General features: G+C 42.2%; 1 protein-coding gene across 2 annotated transcripts in view; it reads left to right on the top strand.

Annotated features, from left to right (window-relative positions):
* Window positions 1-23,913, top strand: part of TLN2 (talin 2) — a 499,959-nt gene that overhangs the window by 217,444 nt on the left and 258,602 nt on the right. The gene's annotated exons all lie outside the window — the stretch shown is intronic.

Here is a 23,913-nt window from a genome sequence, read left to right as displayed (position 1 = left end):
CCATGGATGGAGGAGCCCAGTGGGCTATAGTCCACGGGGTCGCAAAGAGTCGGACATGACTGAGCAACTTCACTCAGTCACATACAATGGAATATTACTCAGCTATAAAAAAGAATGTATTTGTGTCAGTCCTAACAAGGTGGATAAACCTAGGGCCTATTATACAGAGTGAAGCAAGTCAGAAAGAAAAAGTCAAATATTGTATATTAACTCATGCATATGATATCTAAGGAGAAAGGCAATGGCACCCCACTCCAGTACTCTTGCTTGGAAAATCCCGTGGATGGAGGAGCCTGGTAGGCTACGGACACCGAGCTCGTGTCCGACTGAGCGACTTCACGTTCACTTTTCACTTTCATGCACTGGAGAAGGAAATGGCAACCCACTCCAATATTCTTGCCTGGAGAATCCCAGGGACAGAGGAGCCTGGTGGGCTGCCATCTGTGGGGTCACACAGAGTCGGACACAACTGCTGTGACGCAGCAGCAGCAGCAGCAGCAGCAGCAGCAGCATGATATCTAGAAAGATACCCCTTTTTTTTAGTAATGATGGACCTATTTTCAGTAATCGTTGTCTAGTGGTTCCTGGAGCCCTCCAGCGATGGGACACAGTTGCTACGGTGTGAGAGGAAGTATACGTTGGTTGCAGATTATGGGTTTTCCTCATTTAGTTGTACTTGTTATGCCTGCTGCTGCTGCTAAGTCGCTTCAGTCGTGTCCGACTCTGTGCGACCCCATAAATGGCAGCCCACCAGGCTCCGCCGTCCCTGGGATTCTCCAGGCAAGAACACTGCAGTGGGTTGTCATTTCCTTCCCCAGTGCATGAAAGTGAAAAGTGAAAATGAAGTCGTTCAGTCGTGTCTGACTCTTTGCAGTCCCATGGACTGCAGCCCACCGGGCCTCTCCATCCGTGGGGTTTTCCAGGGAAGAGTACTGGAGTGGGGTGCCATCATCACCTTCTCTCTGCTCCCAAGTAGTGTGTATGATGTGCCCTGGGCAGGGACAAAAGGCGGTCTTCTTCAAGTCTTGGCTGTGACTCAGTTAAAGTCTGACAGGTTAAAAAGGATTGGTTTCTGCTCCAAAACCATATCATGGCATAACAGATATATTAGTTCTTGACCAGCTGTGCAACTCTAGATGGGTTAATCTCTGCTAGTCTCCAAATCCTTTTCTGTAAAATGTAGAGGCTGGCCCAGCCTCATAAGTCCCGCACTTTTAGATTTTGTGGAAGAGGAAAACAGAAAATGAAGATCTATTTTTACTAGATTTTTCAGGCTATACTTAAAGGAGGTTGGTAATTGTTTAAGCTGGATAGGGCATGAGTGTTCTCTGTTTATATGTTAATCTTTAATTTTGTATTTACAATTTTTCATAAATATATTTCAAAAATAACTAGCATCTGCTAATATCATTTCATGAAAGAAGAAATATTTTACTACTGAAAAAGTAGGTGTGTCGTGAGTTTGCCTTTTGATTGTGTTTAACGTTGTGAAAAAGCGCTTTATTTCCTTCCTCCTTCTTGTTTCTCTGGTGACCACTGACTATTAAACATCAGCTAGCGCCAGCCTGGGGACTGATTTCTGGGAAATATTGGGGTGCATGATTGATAAGAGCTCTTCTACCTCTAAAACTGCATCATTCCTTTAAAGTGGGAAAGAAATATACTCTAGTTATATACATTGGCTATTTTCAGAAAGTACTGTGACAGCTGGCATGGTTGACTTCTCTGACAAGAAGTCAGAGGTGAAAAGACAAGGGATTGTTCTGCCTGGGAACCTAAGTGAAAATGGCTTGTCCATGTGAACATTAAATTTATCTGTGAGCCACCTTGCAGTCAGTGGAAAAATGAAGATGTGACAGTGTGTTGAGTTGTCTGATAAAAGTGTACAGAATCCTCGCTTCACACCACTGTGGGCAGCCTCTGGACACGTGATGTTTGACGGATAAGTGTCTGCCTGCACTGTAGGGATACTGAGAGCTAGGGGTGAGAAGGGCTGAATATCTAACTGTGGACACAATTGCAAATGCCAAGTGCGAGGAAGGCAAGGCTGGGAACGGGTCAAGGACATGGTCAAGAGTTTGGAGCTGAGGGCAGTGGGACCAGACGTATACAGGACAGGAAAGAGTAAAGGAGCCATCCTGCCCTGAGATCCTCTGGGTGTCTTGACATGGATGTTGTCTTTTGAGGATGTGCAGACGGCACTAGGTGGCCAGTCTCAGTGAAGGGCTGGACACAGTGGACAGGAAACACATCAGATATACCATTGTTGTTCGGTCGCTTAGTTGTGTCCAACTCTCTGCAACCCTGTGGACTATAGCATGCCAGGCTTCCCTGTCCTTCACCATCTCCTGGAGCTTGCTCAGAGTCATGTCCATTGAGTTGGTGATGCCTTCCAGCCATCTCATCCTCCGTCACCCCCTTCCCCTTCTGTCTTCAGTCTTTCCCAGCATCAGATATATGGCTTTCCCATCAATTTCAGATCCCAAAACAGTGTGCCAGGTGTGTTCTTATGCTGTGGGTCTGTAGAGAATGGAAGAATATGGTTCTTGCTTACTCCTCCTTGGAGTTGTGGGAATGTGTTGGAGGGGTGGGATGGGTGGAAGACACTGGCAATAATGGACTGAAGTATGAGGACAGTGAGATAGAGTGAGGGGGGAGCAGTCGTTAACACATGGTTCAGGATGCTGCTGTCTAACCCTGATTGCTTCAGGAATGCTGTGCTGTTAACTGTGGCCTTTGTTGGTTGCAACATGGTGATTCAGTCCTTTTAAACTCTTCCCCCCAGTGATGTCTGGCCTTCTTGTGTTTTAATATTCCTGGTTTCTGGGAAACTTAAATGAAATCTGACAGACTTATCTGGCTGTTTCCCCTTCTGTCAGCCTGACACTTGGCTTACTGCCTGATTTGTATGCTTCAGTTGGGTTGCTTCCACCCCAGGGATATTTATTTTACTGCCCCCCCACCCCCCTTTTTTTAAAGGGAAAAGCTGTATCAAACAATGATGACGATAACAGAAACACTTCTCTTAAATGTATAGGAATAAGAGAGATGATCTGAAATGTTGACGTTTCTGCAAGTGTCTGAAGTCATGAATAAATGCTAGAGGTACTTTTATTTTGACATAAATGAGAGAAAGTAGAATTGTAGGGATCTGGGCCAGTCCTACTCTGAATAAAATTTAAAGAATGAGCAATGTTATCAATCAGTCATGTTGTGAGCCTCTCAGAAGGCAAGGCCATGCTGGGTGAGATGTTGTAGCGATAAGCTATTAAATGTGAGACAGCTATGCTTCACAAGACTAAACGGGATGCTTTAAAGCATTGCAAGCAAGTGAGAGAGATGAGAGAGATTGATGGAGAGTAGATGGAGGGGATCATGAGATAAATGATTTGTTTACTGTTTAACTTAATGACTCATGGTATATTCCAGATTTGAGAATAGATGCAATAATCTGAACTTATCTCCATGTTCCCTGCAGGCTAGTAAGGGAAAATATTTTAAAACTGATTTTAAATGAAAAACATTGTTTTTGGCTCTTGGGGAATTTTTAGTTCCCAGTGCTGTTTAGGAGAGGATTGAATCTGTAAAATTCAAGGCAGGATCTACATAGCTATTTGTTACTCTGTATCAGTCACTTAAACGGCTATGTCAGAAAAGATAAGTTGTTCCTGTGCTTGCTTTTCTTCATTAAAAATGTAATCTGTTATGCACTTCTGTCTTCCTGCCATCTCCATTAGCTGGTTTCCCGAGGTGACTCTGTCGACTGTAGGCATTGCCCCTTGCCGCCCGCTGTGGGCTCCTGGAGTGGCTGGGAGTCCTAATTAGTATTATCTCCTTGATCAGGATTTCCAGACTTTTGATGGGGTCCTTCCTCTGCTGCCTGTATTTGCTAAATGTTGCAGAACAACAACAATAACCATTTCCAGATCGTTTTTCGTAATTAAACTTAATCCATGGGTGTTATGGAATATGCTGTTTCTTAAGCTTTCTGGCTAATTATGCTCATCAGTTAATTTCTTTCAAAGTTCAAAAGACTTCCCAGAGAACTCAAGATCTGAGCCTTTGCTGTCTAAGAATTGATTATATTTCATGGACTCCAAGGCTCTGAATACTTGTGCCTATTGAACATGTATCTTGAAAATGACGCCCTTGTTTTTTTAGCTGTGAAGCCCCATATTCTGACAATCTAAAATGACCATCAAAGCCTTTCTCTTCTGTTTACAACAAACCAGAATTGGACAGCTTTCCAGAACTGTAAAATGCCTACTGCACTTGTAGAGTTTAAACATGACTTCGTTAAGATTAAAATAAAGTAAACACAGCGTAAAGCCAGCTGCAGTCTTCTCAACACACCAAGGTCAGGCCTGGTAGAAGCTGAGAAGAATCCTCCTGCTGTGGGCTAAACAATGGTCTTATAGAGGATCTTTCATTAAAAAAAAAAAATAAGTCAAAGTAATGTATGCAAATGGCTAAAAACAGAAAATGCTACAGAAAAGATTCTCATGGAAAGGAACAAGTATCTCACCCTCTCTCTTCCTTCACTTACCAGCTTTACTTCTTAGAAGTAACCACTCTCCACCGTCCCCGCCACCCCCACAGATCATTTTTCCTGCTTGTTCGGTGATTTCCACATATATAAATATTATGCTTGCAGCATCATTTCTCCCTTATCAGTTTTAAAAAGCAGTTTTTTGGTATCTCGTGATGGCTGGTTTGCTCTTTCTGACCTCCCCACCTCTCTTCCTTCTATGGCTGATTCATGCTTTGAACCCTCCCTCTATATGCCACCCCACTCCAGTACTCTTGCCTGGAAAATCTCATGGACGGTGGAGCCTGGAAAGCTGCAGTCCGTGGGATCGCTGAGGGTCAGACATGACTGAGCGACTTCACTTTCACGCATTGGAGAAGGAAATGGCTACCCACTCCAGTGTTCTTGCCTGAATCCCAGGGACTGGGGAGCCTGGTGGGCTGCCATCTATAGGGTCGCACAGAGTCGGACACGACTGAAGTGACTTAGCCTTAGCCTCTGTGCCCGTGGATGACACGTGCAGCCTCTTCCAGTCTTAGAGGCACAATTTCTGTGTCCTAGAGTCACTGTTTCTTGTCTACTGTTTCTTATTGAGTGGAGTGTCTCCTCCACTCAACCTTTCCATTTTGGGCAGCTGTACCTTTGAATTTTATATTCTCGGAGTTGGTAATGATTCTATTCTTTCATCCCTGCAAAGGTTTCCATGAGTTCCCTATAACTTGACTCCAAATGTTAGAACCAAGAAGCAACAGTTTACTCTGTCATAATTAGGTAGCTGCTGTTGCCATGGCAGCCAGATTATGTAGTGGCTGCATCTCTTCCTCTCTGAGCCTGATGTCTTCACGCCTAGGCCCTGCGATGCAGCACACGTGAGTGGATCCTCCCTTGCACACAGCCCCAGCAGTCTTGAGTCTTCTTCTAGACTCTGCCTTCTCATCCCTACTGGGAACCCACTCTATTTTTGGAGGTCTCACTGGCACAGGCTTTAGCAAGAACTGATTTCTGAGTGTGCTACCTGCCTGTGAGCTGGTGCTGATGGCCAGGAGAAGTTTTTTTGTTGTTGTCGTCGTTGTTTTCTGCTGTTGGAAAGTAGCTTCAGATTCTGGTGTCTATAAAGGGGCAGTAGCCTGGTCTTTGACGTTGTTGTTGGTTAAACACTAAGTCATGTCCGACTCCTTTGTGAGCCCACAGATTATAGCTTGCCAGTCTTCTCTGTCCGTGAGATTTTCCAGGCAAGAATATTGGAATGGGTTGCCATTTCGTCTCCGGGGGATCTTCCTGAACCAGAGATTGAGCCCACATCTCCTGTCTAGGCAGGCAGATTCTTCACCACTGAGTCACCAGTGAAGCCCAATTGATCTTTGACCTTAACCACCATCTAATGAGGACCTGATGTGTTAGGTACCTCGGTACTAGAGGCCTGGTATCTATGGAAATCTTCACACCAGCCCCATGAAACAGATGTTACCCTTGACATTTTGTATACCATGAAGTTGAGAATCTCAATGAGAGCTATCCAAGGTCTCCACTGGGAAGTGCTTCTTAGATTCTGGCCCAGACTGGGGGCATGGTGGCAGCTGTAATTTTATAGATTAGAAAAGACTTCTGTCTCTTGCATGCTTTCTTCAACAAACCTCTATCTTCCCCCCAAAAATTCCTGCTGCTCTAGGAGAATCAGCTCTGTTTTAGTTCCCATCTTCAACCTTGTGGCTGCACTGTGTGATCAGGGACTCTTTATACAGAATGACTGGAAATTGGAAAGTACTTACCTGCCTAATGTCCCTTTTGTGAATTCAAAGCGATAAAGAGGGCTTTATACTCTTTGTCGTGCTGGCAAACTGGAAAGGTGCTTTATCAATGGTGGTTATTGATCTAAGAGTTTTCTTAGACCTTCAAGTATCTGTGTGTGAGTTAGGTGCATTTGATTATCTTTTTTGAAAGTATTTATTCATTATTTATTTGGCTGTGCTGTGTCTTAGTGGCGGTATATGGTATCTTTAGTTGCATATGGGATCTAGTTTCCCTGACTAGAGTTTGAACTTGTGCCCCCTGCATTGAGAGAGTGGAACCTTAGCCGCTGGACCACCAGGTGAATTCTCCGATTATTTTAATATAAGGTGTGTTTTGTTAGTTATTTTAGAAAGATTGGAGAGACAATCGGGTTGTACTTTGAACACACTTTACTTTCACTCATGAATGCACCGGTCGGAGTAAATCGTCTGGCTTAACTGTATTTAGTGAGTTCCTGTTATGACAGTGACCAGATGGATGGCTGTTGGGTCTACACAGTATTGGCCTTCTCCCTTCTCTGGGATGCTTGCCTTACTTACTAAATAGTCCCCAGGTGGAGCTTTAATAGTGGAACCGCAGTCTCTCCACTGCCTACCATGGAGCTGCTTTCTGTGTCATAGCGCATTGAGGTGTCAGTGGCCGCAGATGGAGTTCCTCTCTGTCTCCTCTGCTAGGTCAAGGTGGTGGCGTTAACATGGGCTCCTCAGTGCAAATAGTGCTTATTCTCCAAACATCTTGACCTACTTTGTGCATGTTCCCGAAATAAGCATGAAAGATGTCTTTAGAACAATGCCTGGGCATGGCAACCCTCTTCAGTGTTCTTGCCTGGAAAATCCCATGGACAGAGGAGCCTGGTGGGCTACAATCCTTAGGGTCACAAAGAGTTGGATACGACTGAATGACTTAGCATGCATGCACGCTTGTTTGTTTATAGAGGAACTATCTGAGTTTAGTGACATTGAGACTGAATGAATAGAGAGGGGTCAATATTTCCCTTGTTGAAGTGGTGATCAGAAGTGAATTCTCACATTTCAATTAGATAATGATTATTCCAAGATGGCATCACTGACCTCATGGACTGAGTTTGAGTGAACTCCGGGAGATGGTGATGGACAGGGAGGCCTGACATGCTGTGATTCATGGGGTCGCAAAGAGTCGGACACGACTGAGCGACTTAACTGAACTGAGTCCAAGATGACCTTACCATCATCTTGCAAAGTTAAATTCTGACTTGGCAATTTGTTATTCATCTATCAATTGATGGGTTGTCAGGGTAGGAAAGTGTGCTAAATGAACAGAGCTGTAATACATAGGAGACAATTTTGGTTCCATTTTACAAAGATCATTGATCTTCAGTTTTATATTCAAGTGATACTTGAGCAAAAGTGATTTTGGGGAAAAGTCTCAGGATAATTTAAATCTTGGTTAATGTTTTATCCCATGCCTAGAAACATAGCTTCTAGAAGACTGGGATAGAACCCAACCCTTGAGCAAGAGAGGGAAATAAGTGACATTTAAGAAGTCTTTTTTATTAGTCTTTTATTACCTGATTCTAAACATTCCCCAAGTACGTTTTATAGTTGTCCATTTATTTACCCCTAAGGAGTGAAGAATGACTTGATTTCCGCTACAGGAGAGCATTTGGCTTAGGCATCTGGGTCACACAGGATTCTTGGTTCCTTTTTCTGTCCCACTGGAGAGTTTAACACAGGCCTGGGGGATAAGCTGTGAGGAGCAAGGCCCTTGTCCTCTCTGGTGGCCGCTGTTCATAGAAACTCGAATTCAGAGGAGGCACAGTCAATGCTCTGAGCTAGGAAAGACAGAAATAAGAATTGGCCCTGGAGCACGCAATGACATCGTCGTGTTTGGTCTGCAAATTTCCAGGAAGAAAGAAGTTCCAGGAAGAGTGCAGAGGCATCAGTGACAAATGTGCAGGAAGAGAGTCAGTTCAGAGAAAGATGTGGCTATTTCTTACAGGCTAGAACAGCCTTCCAAGAGAAAGGAGAATTTATTTCTGCCTTAATTGGTGTAAGTTTTGCTGTGCATAGTGGAAAAGACTATAAATCCTGATAGGTTAAACAAGATAAAAGTTTATTTTCTCTTACCTAGGATGATGATTTGAGGTGGGCCGGGCAGCTCACAGAGCTTGGGTTCCTTCCAGGATTACTTGAAGGTGAACGTCTGTATCCAGGACTTAGGCAAAAATCCTTTATAGACAAATTTGCCCCAGAATATCCCTTAGGCAGATGCCACCTTAGATGCCAGAATTCTAGTGCCCACTCAGTCCAACACAAGTCTCCCAGCACTGAAAGAACTTGCAGCTAAGCAGTTGGCTCCTGTGTATAAGGGCTGTGTCATAAACAATATGATTACTTTCAGCATCCCAATAGGACCCCAAGAGGCATTTAGAAACTGGACAAACCTGGGGAGCTATAAATTCTTATGTTCCGCTGCTGGTCATTCTGGGGCTTATGTGCTCTGTGAGGACTGGGAATGAAATTGCCTGCCAGATTGATTTATTCATACCTCTATATTATGGAGACTTTCAAACATATCCAAAAGTTAAGAGAATTGTATGTGAGCTACATGCCCATCACTCAGGTTCAGTGATGATTAATTCTTAGCTGGTCTTACATCATGTATACCTTCCTGTCTCCCACCAGTTACTTGGAGGCACTGCTATGCTATTTAATTTTTTCCTCTGTCAGTAGGTTTCATTATATGTCCCTAATCAATAAGACTTAAAAACATATCTATGAAACCTTATCACACCAAAAACATAGAAATTGCCAATGCTTCCTTAATATCATTAAATATCAAATTAGTGTTCAAATTTCTTCTACTGCCTGTTTTTTTTTTAAATTTCTTTGAATCAGGATCCAAATAAGGTTTATTCACGGCAATTGGGGGCTTCCCTAATGGTCCAGTAGCTAAAACTCCTCACTACCAATGCAAGGGGTCCAGGTTCGATCCCTTGGTCAAGGAACTAGACCCCACATGCCACAACTAAGACCCGGTGCAGCCAAATAAGTAAATAAATAAGTATTTTTTTTTAAATACATTGTAGTTGATTGACATCTCTCTAATCCCCTTTTGATCTACAGGTTACCCTTCTATCTTGTCCCACCCTTGTGATTTATTGGAGAAACTGGCTATTTATCCTTGACAGCAGAGATTCTCCACCTGGGATGATCTGTCTCTCTTCATTTGGCCTAGAGACAATTCTTACTGTCACTGCTCAGAGGTGCTACTGACATCTAGTGGGTAGAGGCCAAGGGTCCTGCTAAATAACCCACAGTACACAGACAGCCCCTCACAACAAAGGATTATGTGGCCCAAAATGTCAGTAGTGCTGAGGTTGAGAAACTGTGCTGTAGAAATTTTCACAATCTGGATTTTCATCATTGATTCCCCATAGTCCCATTTAACATGTTCCTCTGTTCCTTGTGTTTGCTGTTATTTACTCACTGAATCTCGAGTTTTGGTCAGCTTCATATATAGACTTTTGTTTTATTTGGCAAGACTATATCATAGGCAGACTGTATATTTTCATTAAGAAAGACATAGTAAACAGTGGTCTTATTTTGTGATACTGTTGATCATTGATGACTATTACCTATGTCTTTTAATTCATTAGTGATTACAAAATAGTGATATGCCAATTCTGTCATTCCTTCCTTATTTATAAATGAGAATACTTACATAAAAAGAAATTTAGGGAGTTCCCTGGTGGTCCACTGGTTGGAACTCAGTGCTTTCACTGCTGGGGCCCCAGGTTCAATCCCTAATCAGGGAACTAAGATCCTGCAAGCAGTGTGGTGTGGCCAAAAAAACTAGAAAGGAAGGAAGAAAGACATTTAGTCACAACTGTCTGTTTACCCTAAGATTCACCTAGAAATGTCAGGATAAATCCTTGATACTTGGTTGAAAAAGCAAGGAGTTCTCTTTTGTAGGGTTATCTACAAGTTAACAGTGAGGTTGTTTTGGTTTTTTTTTTTTGGCTGTTTTTTTTTTTTTTTCTTTTTCTTTTTTTCAGTGTAAATGTTACTGATGTCTTTCAATTTAATATTCTTATTGATACTCAAATTGTCCCATATTTGACCAGTGGAAACTAATGACCAAGTCATTTTGGCATAATTTGTGTTTTTGTCCTTTCTTGTATGACAAAGTGTTATTAGTTTTTCTTATCCATTTTATACCCCAAACTTGGATCCACTGCTTCTCTAAAAAACCCTAGTTCTTTTGAGTATTTAGAAGGTTCAATGTAGAAACTAGGAATATTTATTACTACTGCATTTATTGTTATTCCTGGATCCTCTCAGTGAACTGAACTATTGATGAATGTGTGTCTGTGTGTATGTGTACATACACAGAGATAAACTCATTATTAATTAATACTAATATTCTGAGTGCAATTCAGATATACAGGCTTTTTACCTAGCTTTATCAACTTTGTATTTTTTCATTCACCCAGATTTCTGTTTCACTAATGTTGTTATATTTTTTCGTCTGCTTTATATCATGCTATGTGCACCATAGAGTATTTTAAAGACATTTGGAATAATTCTTTGTCATTATACCACCAACTGGATATATAGTTAGGTTCGTTGCTTTCTTCCTTTCTTTTTTTTTTTTTTTTTGCTTTTAGGAAATTCTTTTTTTCAGTTTCAGTTTAAATAATTTTGCACAACATGGTCAAGGTTTCCATGTCTCATCGATAACATAAGGTGTATATGTTCCGAGGTGTTTGCTTATGCAAACACCCTTTTGCATCCTGGGTTTCCCAAGTGATAGTGATAAAGAACCCTCCAGCCAATGCAGGAGACATAAGAGACAAGGGTTCAGTCCTGGGCTGGGAAGATCCCCTGGAGAAGGGCATGGCAACCCACTTCTGTATTCTTGCCTGGAGAATCATTGGACAGAGAAGTCTGGCGGACTACAGTCCGTAGGGTTGCACAGAGTCGTACACGACTGAGGAACTGAGCACAGGTGCATTTCCATCCTGTTTGCCTCCCTCCCCTTATGTAGTGATTGAAAAAGATAGGACTTCTCCTTGCACCTTTGAAAAAAATATCTCAGCAAATGGTTGTATGTTTTCATACTAATATTTAGGTCTCACCCGCTTCTTAGGCAAATAGCAGTATGCTGTGCACACTCCCCTCCACCTGGCTTTTTTTCATTTGCTCTCCCCTGGCTCCTGTTCTGCTGTGGTCATGGTGGTGTAGTGTAGTGGTCATAGTGATGGAGTTCACCCCTTGGCACCGCTGTTCCATCCTCCATTGTGTGAACTGCCTTGACCTTGTTCGCGCTGCCCAGTTGGTGTACGTTAGGATATTTTTCATCTTTTACTACTGTAAATAGTGCTATGGAGAATACCTTTGGGCACTTTAAAAATGACTTTTCTTTTTTAACCTCATGGAATATAAATCTGTATGATCTCACTTTTTATGGAGAAAGAGAAGGATATCTAAAAGCTACTGGGGCGTGGGGGGAATTCCGTAGTGGTACAGGGAAATCCTAACAGGACTTGGTGCTTTCTCTGCCCTGTCCCAGGTTTAGTCCCTGGTCGAGGAACTATTAATAAGATCCTATAGCCAAGTGACTAAATAAATAAATAAAATAAGAGCAATAATAATAAATTTTAGAAAAAAAACTTAAAAGCTGTTGGAATTAAGTGGAGCTTTGGAGAAGGCAAGGAAGGAAAAGGAGTTAAGTTGGGGACAAACGGAGAAGAGCATTTCAGTGAAGTAGATGTTATGGCTTCAAATAAAAGGAAATAAGGCTTAGGAAGGTTGGTTAGATCCAAGTTTCCATGACCTGCACTGCCAGGCCAAGAGCTATGGATGCTACACCCCAAGCTAGGAGTTGGCAGTCATTTACCGTAAAGGACTAGGCTGTAAATATTTTAAGTTACCATCTCTCTTGTAACTATTCAACTCTGCTGCTAGAATGCAAAATCAGCATAGACAATTCATAAATAAATGAGTGTTTCAATAACACTAGATTTATGGACACTGAAATCTGTTTCACAGTTTTCACATGTCATGAAGCGTAATTCTTCTTTTAATTTTTTTCAACCATTCACAAATGTAAAAACCATTCTTTGTTTGTGGGCTGTAGTTTGCAAACCTTTACTCTCGGTGTTGGGGAGCCAGAGGAAGTTCTCCAACACAGCAGGACCTATTGGAAAGGATTGTTTGATAATGGACTTAAAGAGGGCTTCGTCAGATGGAAGAAACCCAAGTCTGAGAGGCTATTGATGGTCAAGTGTGGATGTAGTTGGTAAGTGGCTACAAGAGTAGAAGTGGATTTCTTCTTTATAACCTGAGATTGGAGAATTACTGGGATGAGTGGATGCATTATGTTATTTGGAAAGCATTACATTATTTGATATGAAATCATATTTACTTTTTAAAGGTGTGCTCTTTAATTTGCCACAGGTTATACAACAAGAGAGCCAAACCCACCATCCCATATTATGTGGACTTGGGCAAAATTGCCTCATTCTTTGCCTCTTCCTCCTCCAGCCACCCTCATCCCCCACCAAAAAACTGAGCCCAGTTCATTGTGGAACCTTTTATATCAGCTGTCCTGTATATCTTGTTTCCTATGACATTTGTAGGCTAACCATTGAAAACACAGTATTTTGTTTGTAGGAGGAAAATCAAAGAGGATGTAAATGAAAAATGCATTTTCATATAATGGAAATTATTAGAGCAACTTTTAAAATGTCACTGCATATTAATGCAGACAAGAAGGAGCTGAATATATTAGAAAGTAGGTCAAGTTATCTCATGTTTATGAATGAGGTGAATTACAATGTAGGTTCAGGTTTATAAAATGGTGTGATACAATGGTGTATAAGCATTACCCTGGCCCAAATGATATTGTACCAAAATATAATGAAAATAGATTGAGTTTGTTTCTTTATCCTTTGTGGTTAAGTATTTTATACCTAATATTTTGCAAATTTAATAAAGTAGTAGAAGTGATGAGCTTCTTCTTATTGCTCACATTTCCTGTATTAGACACAGGATCTCCTCCAGGGAGTTAGAGCTGAAGTAGGTTTAAGTCTGGAGGCGAGTGCTTCTAGGATCCTTGGAAGGTTTGGAGGAGTGAGTTCTAGGCTAAGCCCCCAGCATACACCCCACCCCACCCCACCCCACCTTAAGAATCCTCATCTCCTGCCAGAATCTGGAAAGCTGCCCTGGCTACTGCTGTGGGAAGGTCTTTAATGAGGAGCCCAGTAAGTACTGGGTGAGCAAGTGAATGGCTGGCTCCTGCTCTGTGCCTCCTGTGAAAAGAAATGGCTTCTAAAGAGATTCATGGACTTAGAGAATGAACTTGTGATTGCCGGGGAAGGTGCGGGAGAAGGAATAGTTAGGGAGTTTGGGATAGACCTGAACACACTGCTGTATTTAAAATGGATAACCAGCAAGGACCTACAGTATAGCACAGGGAATTCTGCTCAGTGTTATGTGGCAGCGTGAATGGAAGGGGAGTTTGGGGGGAGAATGAATCCATATGGATGGCTGAGTCCCTTGGCCGTCCACCTGAAACTATCATAACATTGTTCATCGGTTATACCCTAGTACTTTATGTGAGAGTTGGACCATAAAAAAGGCTGAGTCACCTGTGAAGCTGTCTCATTGGCAGAGTCTATGGGCCTTTGGGAGCCACAGTGGCAAAAGAGCCTGAGCATCATGTTAGCTTTGTAGCCTGTCTGTACAAGTGAGCCAATTGCTGTATTTGCCACAGTTCCAAACTGCAGGAAATGCCTCTTCAGATACATAGGCCACCACCGCTAGGTGTAAAAGGACAGAATATCTGATTTTTCCTTCCTTGGCTACGTGTGGTCTGTTTGGATAGACTTGCATAGTGATCATAGTAACTAGTCTTACTAGTGTTGCACAGGGTTCCTGGTTGTTAGTATTAGTAGTAGTATAAGTAATATTGCTGGTGACTGATAAAACTTAGGCAACATCTGCCATGTCATAAAGATTTTCTTTAGCTTGATATTATCCCTGGTGGCCCAGACGGTAAAGTATCTGCCTGCAGTGCAGGAGACCTGGGTTTGATCTCTGGGTCGGGAAGATCCCCTGGAGAAGGAAATGGCAACCCACTCCAGTACTCTTGCCTGGAAAATTCCATGGACAGAGGAGGTTTGTAGACTACAGTCCAGGGGGTCCCAAAGAGTTGGACATGACTGAGGGGCTTCACTTTACTTCATTAATATTTTGAGTAATATTAGGAAAGGAACACCTATCATTCAACAGGGAGAAGTTCAGTGATGGTGGAATCCAGGCCTGGAGGACAATATTTCATTTTCCCCATGAAGGATGGTGAATTAAAGTATTGTTTTGGTCATCCATTACTTTAGCATTGGTTGTTCTAACCTGAACATAAGATCAGTGAAGCAGGATGATTTTATACCATGCTTTGGTCGGCTAGCTTCCTCACTGCCAGGTTCTTCTGTGAGTGTTTTAAGCTGACACTCCCTTTCTTCTTCTGAATAAGAATAGTCATTTATAAGGGAGTAACTAGACATGTTACTTCAGAAAGAAGGTCATTATTTGGAAGTTGGGCAGATTTCGGTTCAAGTCTTTATTTCACCATTTGCCTGATTTACAAATTGGGTGTAATTGACCTTTCTGCTGCTATGAAGAATGGAAATAATAGTATCCTCCCCGCAACATTTGTTGTAAGATACTGTTCAGCACAGGCCTGGCCCGCAGCCAGCACTCTGTGGTGGGCTGCAGCTATTGGTGTGGTGGCATCACCAGTACCAGCAGGGCCTGAAGGGTCCTCGATCTTCTCATCTCCTGATGTTCTCACCTGTGGTCCTGGGTCCCACGAATGTTGCTTCCTTTTTGTGCTTGTGGGCCTTCTTCTGCCCTTCAAGTGTTCTTGGACTCTTCTTAGACTGTCATTCCTCTCAGGGAAAGATCTCTGTGAATGGTTAGTAGGCATCAGAGCCATCCTGGGGTCACTAGAAGCCATGATACCTTTTCATTTGTCATCTAGACATGAAGTGCTCTTTCTGAGCCTGGAAAGGTTGGTGGCACTCCCCACCCCTTAATTAGATTACTGATTCCATTTCAATTATGGTTTTTAGCTAAACTTTCCTTAATTCCATTGCATTTGTTTTCTTTTACTTGACTCCTTGTTTCCTTTGACTCCCAGCAGGACCTAAATTAAAGTGGGTGACCCTAGCTGGGACCATATTATTAATAGCCTCTATTTTTAGTGAAGCCTCCAGAATGGCCAGATTTTAGTAGAGTTTTAGGGTAAATATAAGAAATAATAAATGAAAGATCATTCCATACCATTGTGTGTCATGTGAGTTTCTATAAATGTTCCTCATTTGGTTTTTGGTTGTCATTTGTTTTTTTTTTTCTTAGAGTTTATTTGACCCCTCTGTACAGCAGATCTGACTTTCCCCAGCCCTTGGTGGGGTGTGTGTGTGTGTGTGTGTGTGTGTGTGTGTCTGTGTGTCTCTGTGTCTGTGTGTGTGTATCTGGGTCTGTCTGTCTATTCCTGGGCAAGCCCACTGCCCCACTATATTTGAGTTTACTATCAGTACACCATGGGCAGTGTGCCCCACACCTTACATAAAGTGGCATCAAGTCCTAGTGTGGCATGTGATAGAGGGAACCACTTTGTACTTGATTGTGAGCAACTGTGTTTCCCTTCTTCCACTTTAATATCTAACCTCAAAGACCTTGACCTTGAACTGCTAATTACTTTGTGCAGACCCTCTCTGACATTTTGAAGCGTTTGCCAGAGGTTTTAGTCACATGCTTAATACTTCTGTATATCTGAAGATTTGAGTCTGTGTTAGATAATAGGTTAGTCTATTGTCCCCTCATCTAAGCGATACATTCGTTCATTCAGTAAGCACTCATTGACTGTCTACAGAGTACTCGGCATTCTGCTGGATGCTGGCAGCAGGACTGTTGGCAGGCTGAAGATGGAAAATGTAATATAATTGGTGCAGAGGATTTAAGATAGGAATGACAAAGATATCTTTAATGTCTAGTAAGGAGTTTAGATGTTTCTTAAAAACAGGGGAAATCCGCTAAAGGATTTAGGGTGAGTGGGATCTTTAGGATGTGGAGTATGTGTTCAGGGGCAGTAAGAACAGAAGTGAGGAGCCCAGTTGGGATGATTTTGCACGAATTTGGGCAGAAGATGATTGTATTCTAGAGCTGGAGAAGAGGACAGAATTGAGAGACACTTAGGAACTGGAGTTTTCAGTCGTCAGGTGATTGGATGTGAGAGCAGAGGACAGGTGCCTGTCAAGGATGACTCTTTCACTTCCAACTTTGACAGCTGGGTGGTTGCTGGTGCCACTGGCATATTGAGTGCAGCATTTTCACAGCATCCTCATTTAGAACTTGAAAAAGCTCAGCTGGAATTCCATCACCTCCACTAGCTTTGTTCAGAGTGATGCTTCCTAAGGCCCGCTTGACTTCGCACTCTAGGATTTCTGGCTCTAGGTGAGTGATCATACCACCATGGTTATCTGGGTCATGAAGATCTTTTTTGTATTGTTCTTCTGTGTTCTTGCCACCTCTTCTTAATATTGTCTGCTTCTGTTAGGTCCATATCATTTCTGTCCTTTATTGAGCCCATCTTTGCATGAAATGTTCCCTTGGTATCTCTGATTTTCTTGAAGAGATCTCTAGTCTTTCCCATTCTGTTGTTTTCCTCTGTTCTTTGCATTGGTCACTGAGGAAGGCTTTCTTTTCTCTCTTTATTATTCTTTGGAACTCCACATTCAGATGAGTATATTTTTCCTTTTCTCCTTTGCCTTTCACTTCTCTTCTTTTCTCAGCTATTTGTAAGGCCTCCTCAGACAACCATTTTGCCTTTTTGCATTCATTTTCTTAGAGATGGTCTTGATCCCTGTCTCCTGTACAATGTCATAAACCTCCGTCCATTGTTCTTCAGGTACTCTGTCTATCAGATCTAATCCCTTGAGTCTGTTTGTCACTTCCACTGTGTAATCGTAAAGGATTTGATTTAGGTCATACCTGAATGGTCTAGTGGTTTTCTCTACTTTCTTCAATTTAAGTCTGAATTTGGCAATAAGGAGTTCATGATCGGAGCCACAGTCAGCTCCTGGTCTTGTTTTTGCTGACTGTATAGAGCTTCTCCATCTTCAGCTGCAAAGAATATAATCAGCCTGATTAGGTTTTGACCATCTGGTGATGTCCATGCAGAGTCGTCTCATGTGTTGTTGGAAGAGGGTGTTTGCTATGACCAGTGCGTTCTCTTGGCTAAACTCTGTTAGCCTTTGCCCTGCTACATTTTGTGTTTCAAGGCCTAACTTGCTTGTTAACTCCAGGTATCCCTTGACTTCCTACTTTTGCATTCCAGTCCCCTCTAATGAAAAGGACATATTTTTTTGGTATTAGTTCTAGAAGGTCTTGTAGGTCATCACAAAACTGTTCAACTTCAGCTTCTTCAGCATTACTGGTTGGGGCATAGACTTGGATGACTGTGATATTGAATGGTTTGCCTTGGAAATGAACAGAGATCATTCTGTCATTTTTGAGATTGCACCCAAGTACTGCATTTCAGACTCTTTTGTTGACTATGAGGGCTACTCCATTTTTTCTGAGGGATTCTTGCCCACAAGAGTAGATATGGTCATCTGAATTAAATTCGCCCATTCCAGTCCATTTTAGTTCACTGATTCCTAAAATGTCAATGTTCACTCTTGCCATCTCCTGTTTGACCACTTTCAATTTACCTTGACTCATAGATCTAACATTCCAGCTGAACTATTTCAAGTTGTAAGATGATGCTTTTAAAGTGCTGTACTCAATATGCCAGCAAATTTGGAAAACTCAGCTGTGGCCACAGGACTGAAAAAGGTCAGTTTTCATTCCAATCCCAAAGAAAGGCAATGCCAAAGAATTCTCAAACTACTGCACAATTGCACTCATCTCAGACGCTAGTAAAGTAATGCTCAAAATTCTCCAAGCCAGGCTTCAAGAGTATGTGAACCGAGAACTTCCAGATGTTCAAGCTGGATTTAGAAAAGGCAGAGGAACCAGAGATCAAATTGCCAATATCCGTTAGATCATGGAAAAACAAGAGAGTTCCAGAAAAACATCTACTTCTGCTTTATTGACTATGCCAAAGCCTTTGACTATGGGGATCACAACAAACTGTGGAAAATTCTTAAGGAGATGAGAATACTAGACCACCTGACCTGCCTCTTGGGAAATCTGTATGCAGGTCAAGAAGCAACAGTTAGAACTGAACATGGAACAACAGACTGTTTCCAAATTGGGGAAAGAGTGTGTCAAGGCTGTATATGTCACCCTGTATTTAATGTATATGCAGAGCACATTATGCAGAATGCCAGGCTGGAAGAAGCACAAGCTGGAATCAAGATTGCCAGGAGAAATATCAATAACCTCAGATATGCAGATGACACCACCCTTAAGGCAGAAAGCTTAGAGGAACCGAAGAGCTTCTTGATGAAAGTGAAAGAAGAGAGTGAAAAAGTTGGCTTAATACTCAACATTCAGAAAACTAAAATCATGGCATCCAGCCCCATCACTTCATGGCAAATAGATGGGGGGAACAGTGGAAACAGTGACAGACTTTATATTTTTGGGCTCCAAAATCACTGAAGGTGGTGTATGCAGCCATGAAATTAAAAGACGCTTGTTCCTTGGAAGAAAAGCTATGACCAACCTAGACAGCATTTAAAAAACAGAGACATTACTTTGCCAACAAAGGTCTGTGTAGTCAAAGCTATGGTTTTTCCAGTAGTTGGGTATGGATGTGAGAGATGGATGATAAAGAAAGCTGGGTGCTGAAGAATTAATACTTTTGAGCTGTGGTGTTAGAGAAGGCTGTTGAAAGTCCCTTGCACTTCAAGGAGATCAAACCAGTCAATCCTAAAGGAAATCAGTCCTGAATATTCATTGGAAAGGCTGATGCTGAAGCTGAATCTCCAACACTTTGGCCATCTGAGGTAAAGAACTGACTCGTTGGAAAAGACCCTGATGCTGGGAAAGATTGAAAGCAGGAGGAGAAGAGGATGACAGAGGATGAGATGGTTGGATGGCATCACTGACTCGATGGGTGTGAGTTTGCACAAGCTCTGGGAGTTGGTAATGGACAGGGAGGCCTGGCATGTTGCCATCCATAGGGCCACAGAGTCAGACATGACTGAGCGACTGAACTGAATTGCTGTCAGTGAGATCAGAAACCCAGGGGCGGGGGGTAACATACATTTTGGTGATTTTTTTGTTGATAGCATCAATTTGATATGGTGAAAGATCGTGGGGAAATGTGATGACATCATGGATCGGGAGAACACAGGGAGGCCTGGCCTCTCTCTACAGATCTGGTGATTTCACGTCCTAAGAGCAGATAAGATCCACCAGGCAAAGCTGTGGAAGAGGAGGAGGAGGAGGGGACTCAAGGATCATAAGATTTAGGCAAGGTAGAGAGCCTCCAGAGGAGACAGAGAGGGAAGAGATCAGAGATGGGGAGGTCCACTAGAGTACCCACTGGTGTCCAGTGCTGTGCAGGGGGGCAGACTGGAAAGGGAAGGCCTATGTTATCAGCAGGGAAGAGATGTGAAAAGTGGCCAGAGTGAGTTCCAGTGGAGTACTAGGCAGAAACCAGAAGATGACCAATTAGAGGTCTTTCAGTGTACCCTGAGAACCCTTGCAGGGACTGTGCCTGTCGGGGGAGGACAGAGACAGTGTGGGAGCTCTGAGGGTTTGTGAGCGTGCAGTAGCAGGGTGGTGGGGGCGGGTGTTTCCTTGCTTTAGAGGCAGAGGAAAAGGTAGTAGAAAGGAATGCTCCTCTGGACTAGCTTTCTTTCCGAGCTTAGTGCTCTGGTATGCCTCCTTTAAAAAAAAAAAAAAAAAAACCCACAACTTTGTAATTTTTTAGAAACAATCATAAACTTAAAGAAATACTTGAAAGTACAACACGAAGAATGATTCCCTGAACCTTCTGATTTTAAGTTGCTGACCTAATGCAGAGTCATCCTTGGTTATTTTTACTTGAGCAGGTGTTTGCTAGAAAAGGCCATCCTTGAACTAACCACAGCGCAGTCATCACAATTACTGCCATCTAATCCTCAGATGCCTTTCAAGTTGCACCACAAATGTCCCATTCACGTTCTTTATAGCAAGAGGACCAAATGCAGAATCGTTCATTGTGATTACTTGTCATGTGTCTTTTATGTGTCTTTTGTCTTCCTTAGTTTCAATGGTCCGTGAGTCTCTTCCGGACTTTTGGATAGGCTGATATTGAATGAAATAATGTCATTTGCAAAAACATGGATGGATTCTGGAGATTATCATACTAAGTGAAATAAGTCAGAGAAAGATAAATATATTTCATTCATATGTGGAATCTAATTTTTTTTTTTAAATAGGAGAAACAAATGCACTTATTTACAAAACAGAAACAGACTTATAGATATCGAAAAAACTTATGGTTACCAAGGGGAAATGTGGTGGGGCTGGGGGGAAGAATAAATCAGAACCTTGGGATAAACACACATATACGCTATTATATATAAGATACATAACCAACAAGGACCTACTGTATATCACATGGAACTCTACTCAGTATTCTGGAATAACCTATATGAGAAAAGAATCTGAAAAAGAATGAATATATGTATATCTATAGCCGAATCACTTTGCTGTACCAGTGAAACTGATACAACATTCTAAATCAACTATACTCCAAAAACAGATAGGCTGATATTAAAATATTTAAAAGCCTCCTTGTTTTCTCATAATTTGAAATAATGCAAGTATCATCCAATTTAAGAACAGATTAAAGTTTCAAAGTTGTTGAGTGCCAGGACATGAAAACTGACTTTATGCTACTGATTTATGGCAGTGCCATGCTATTTGGTAAACAGAGCGCTCACTGTTGTTTTTTAGATCAGGTGTAAATGGTGGGGCTTGCCAAGTGTTGCAGACCCTCAGGAGTATGTCCCTGCCTGGTAGACTCACCCTCGTGGAGGTGTGTTCCTCTCTTGATAAACAGTGAGTCCCTGGAGAGCATGGATCAGGTCTGAATTTCTCATCACTGTCACCAGAGCTTGGCATTCATGGAGTGAGTGGTGAATGTTTGTGTTTGACCACATGCTACCAAGTGGCTGCCCACTGTGATATTCTTGCCCCCTTTTCTTCAGTCTCTCTGCCATATGGCTTTCCTTCCTACAGGAAGCCTTCCAGGCCCTCACTAACCAGAGGGATCATTCTTGAAAGAGTTTCTGAAGGCTCTGGAGAGTTTTTATAACCTAGTAACTAAGCATCAGCTTTGGAGTCAAACAGAACTGCACTGGACTCCTGACTCTACCACTTAATAGCTACATGGGTGGATGCAAGTAGCGAAACTTTCCCCAATCTGTTTAATAATCTATAAAATGGAGATGAGCACTGCCTGCCTCATGTGATTCTGCGTAGAATTAAATGAGACAGCATTTTGGGAGGACTGGACAGTGTGGCTGCACTTGGTGTTAGCGAAGGTGGTGATGGTGAATAGCTAGTGACTGGCCCTGAGTATGTTGTGGTTTCTTCCGGAGCATAGGCATTTTCCCCAAGTGCATGATAAACTACAATCTGGCATCGAGACCCCCCTTCTGTTTCTGCCATCTTTTTAAAAAAAATATTTAGTTATTTATTTTCAGTTGTGCTGGGTCTTTGTTGCTGTGCACAGGCTTTCTCTAGTTCGGGTGAGTGAGGGGCTACTCTTTGTTGTGGTGCATTGGCGTCTCATTTCGTGACTTCTCTTGTTGCAGAGCACGAGCTCTAGGCCCACAGGCGTCAGTAGTTGCAGCTGATGGGCTCAGTAATCATGGTTCAGGGACCAGTTACTCCGTGACATGTGGAATCTTCCCGGACCAGGGATCAAACCCGTGTCCCTTACATTGGCAGGCAGATTCTTATCCACTGTACCACCAGGAAATTCTCTGTTTCCTACTTCTTGTTTGTGTCTAACTACCGTCTAACTTCCTGTCCCCCAACCCCAGCAGCATGCTGTGCACTCAGTAGGTATTAAAAATCTAATTTGTCATCGAACAATCCTTCTTCTCTTGAAGACCCTTTTACCTGGAGTTAATCTCTCTAGTAGAACTGTTTCCTTTTGTTGTGTCAGTACTGGGGAGATGCTGATAATTTTTTCTAACCTTTCTTTTCCTTTTGATGATGAATCAAAATTCTCTATCTCATGGTCAATATCACAGTCTGCTGCTGCTAGAAAGGGCCGTTTTCCTCGCTTTCTCTTTAATGCAGCTACTGTCCTCAATCCCTGTTGGACTCCTAGGCTCTGCTTAGACAAAGAAGTGGCTGTACAATTACCCTCTGTTTTCACCCATTAGAATAATGGCTACAAATGCCAGGAAGTTCTTAAAATACAACACATTGCTGACCTGGTTATCTTCCAGCCCTGGGTCTTTATGGTCAGGCCTTTCAGTAACAGGACAGCAGTCTGGCACACAGTGGCTAATGAGTCTGTCTACTCAGGAGGTTTTATTTTTATTCCTTTTTTTCTTCTTTGCACCAGAAAAGCACTGTTACAAAGTAAGCCATGTTCCTCGAAATAATACTTTCTCACTGCTTAGGACCAACTTTTGCATTTACTTAGTGAGGTGCTGGACTGAATTAATCAATATCCACTCTGTCATTGCTGTGCTGATTTTATATTATGTAGAAATGTTGGTATTGTAAGAATTGAACATTTGTTCTGACTCTTTAGCTCAAAATAATATTCCAGGGCTGCTTTCTCAATCTGTTTCTTAAAGACTTGAAATCAGTTGTTTCTGAGGTAGAACTGAAAAGAAATATTAGGAATCATTCATAGCTTTGTAAAATAAATAACTGAGGGGCTTTCCTGGAGGTCCAGTGGCTAAGACACCATACTTCCAATGTAGGGGGCCTGGGTTCGATCCCTAGTCAGGGAGCTAGATCCCAGATGCAACAACTAAAGGTCTCGCATGCCACAACTAAGATCCAGCACAGCTAAATAAATACTAAAAAAGATGAATAGCCAACATTCAGGAATGTGTAGATGATAGCTAGGGATTCCAGGATACAGACAGTAGTTAAGAGCTAAAGCTCAGTGCTCAGATTTCTGAGTTCAGATTCTGACTCTGCCTTTCATTAGCTCTGTGATCATGTATAATTTATTTGTTGTCTTTCCCCCATACTTAAATCACTTATAAGATGGGTTTAATGGTTTAACTTTAGCCCTTGGCTTATTAGGGCTTTCTAGGTGGCACTAGTAGTAAAGAACCTGCTTGCCAGTGCAGGAGATATAAGAGACACAGGTTCGGTCACTGGGTCAGGAAGATCCTGTAGAGGAGGGCATGGCAACCCATGTTAGTATTCTTACCTGGAGAATCCCTTGGACAGAGGAGCCTGGTGGGCTATAGTCCATAGGGTCTCAAAGATTCGAACACAACTGCAGTGACTTAGCACACGCACACACACTTAGCTTTGTCAGGTCATAGAGTATTTACAAGATGGAATGCATAGAATCAAGCATATGGTAAACACTCAATAGATGTATATTGTTATCAGTGTGCTTTTTTT

The sequence above is a fragment of the Budorcas taxicolor genome, chromosome 10, assembly GCF_023091745.1.
Source record: "Budorcas taxicolor isolate Tak-1 chromosome 10, Takin1.1, whole genome shotgun sequence".
In the NCBI taxonomy this organism is placed as follows: domain Eukaryota; kingdom Metazoa; phylum Chordata; class Mammalia; order Artiodactyla; family Bovidae; genus Budorcas; species Budorcas taxicolor.
This window is presented reverse-complemented; position numbering and strand designations above follow the sequence as displayed.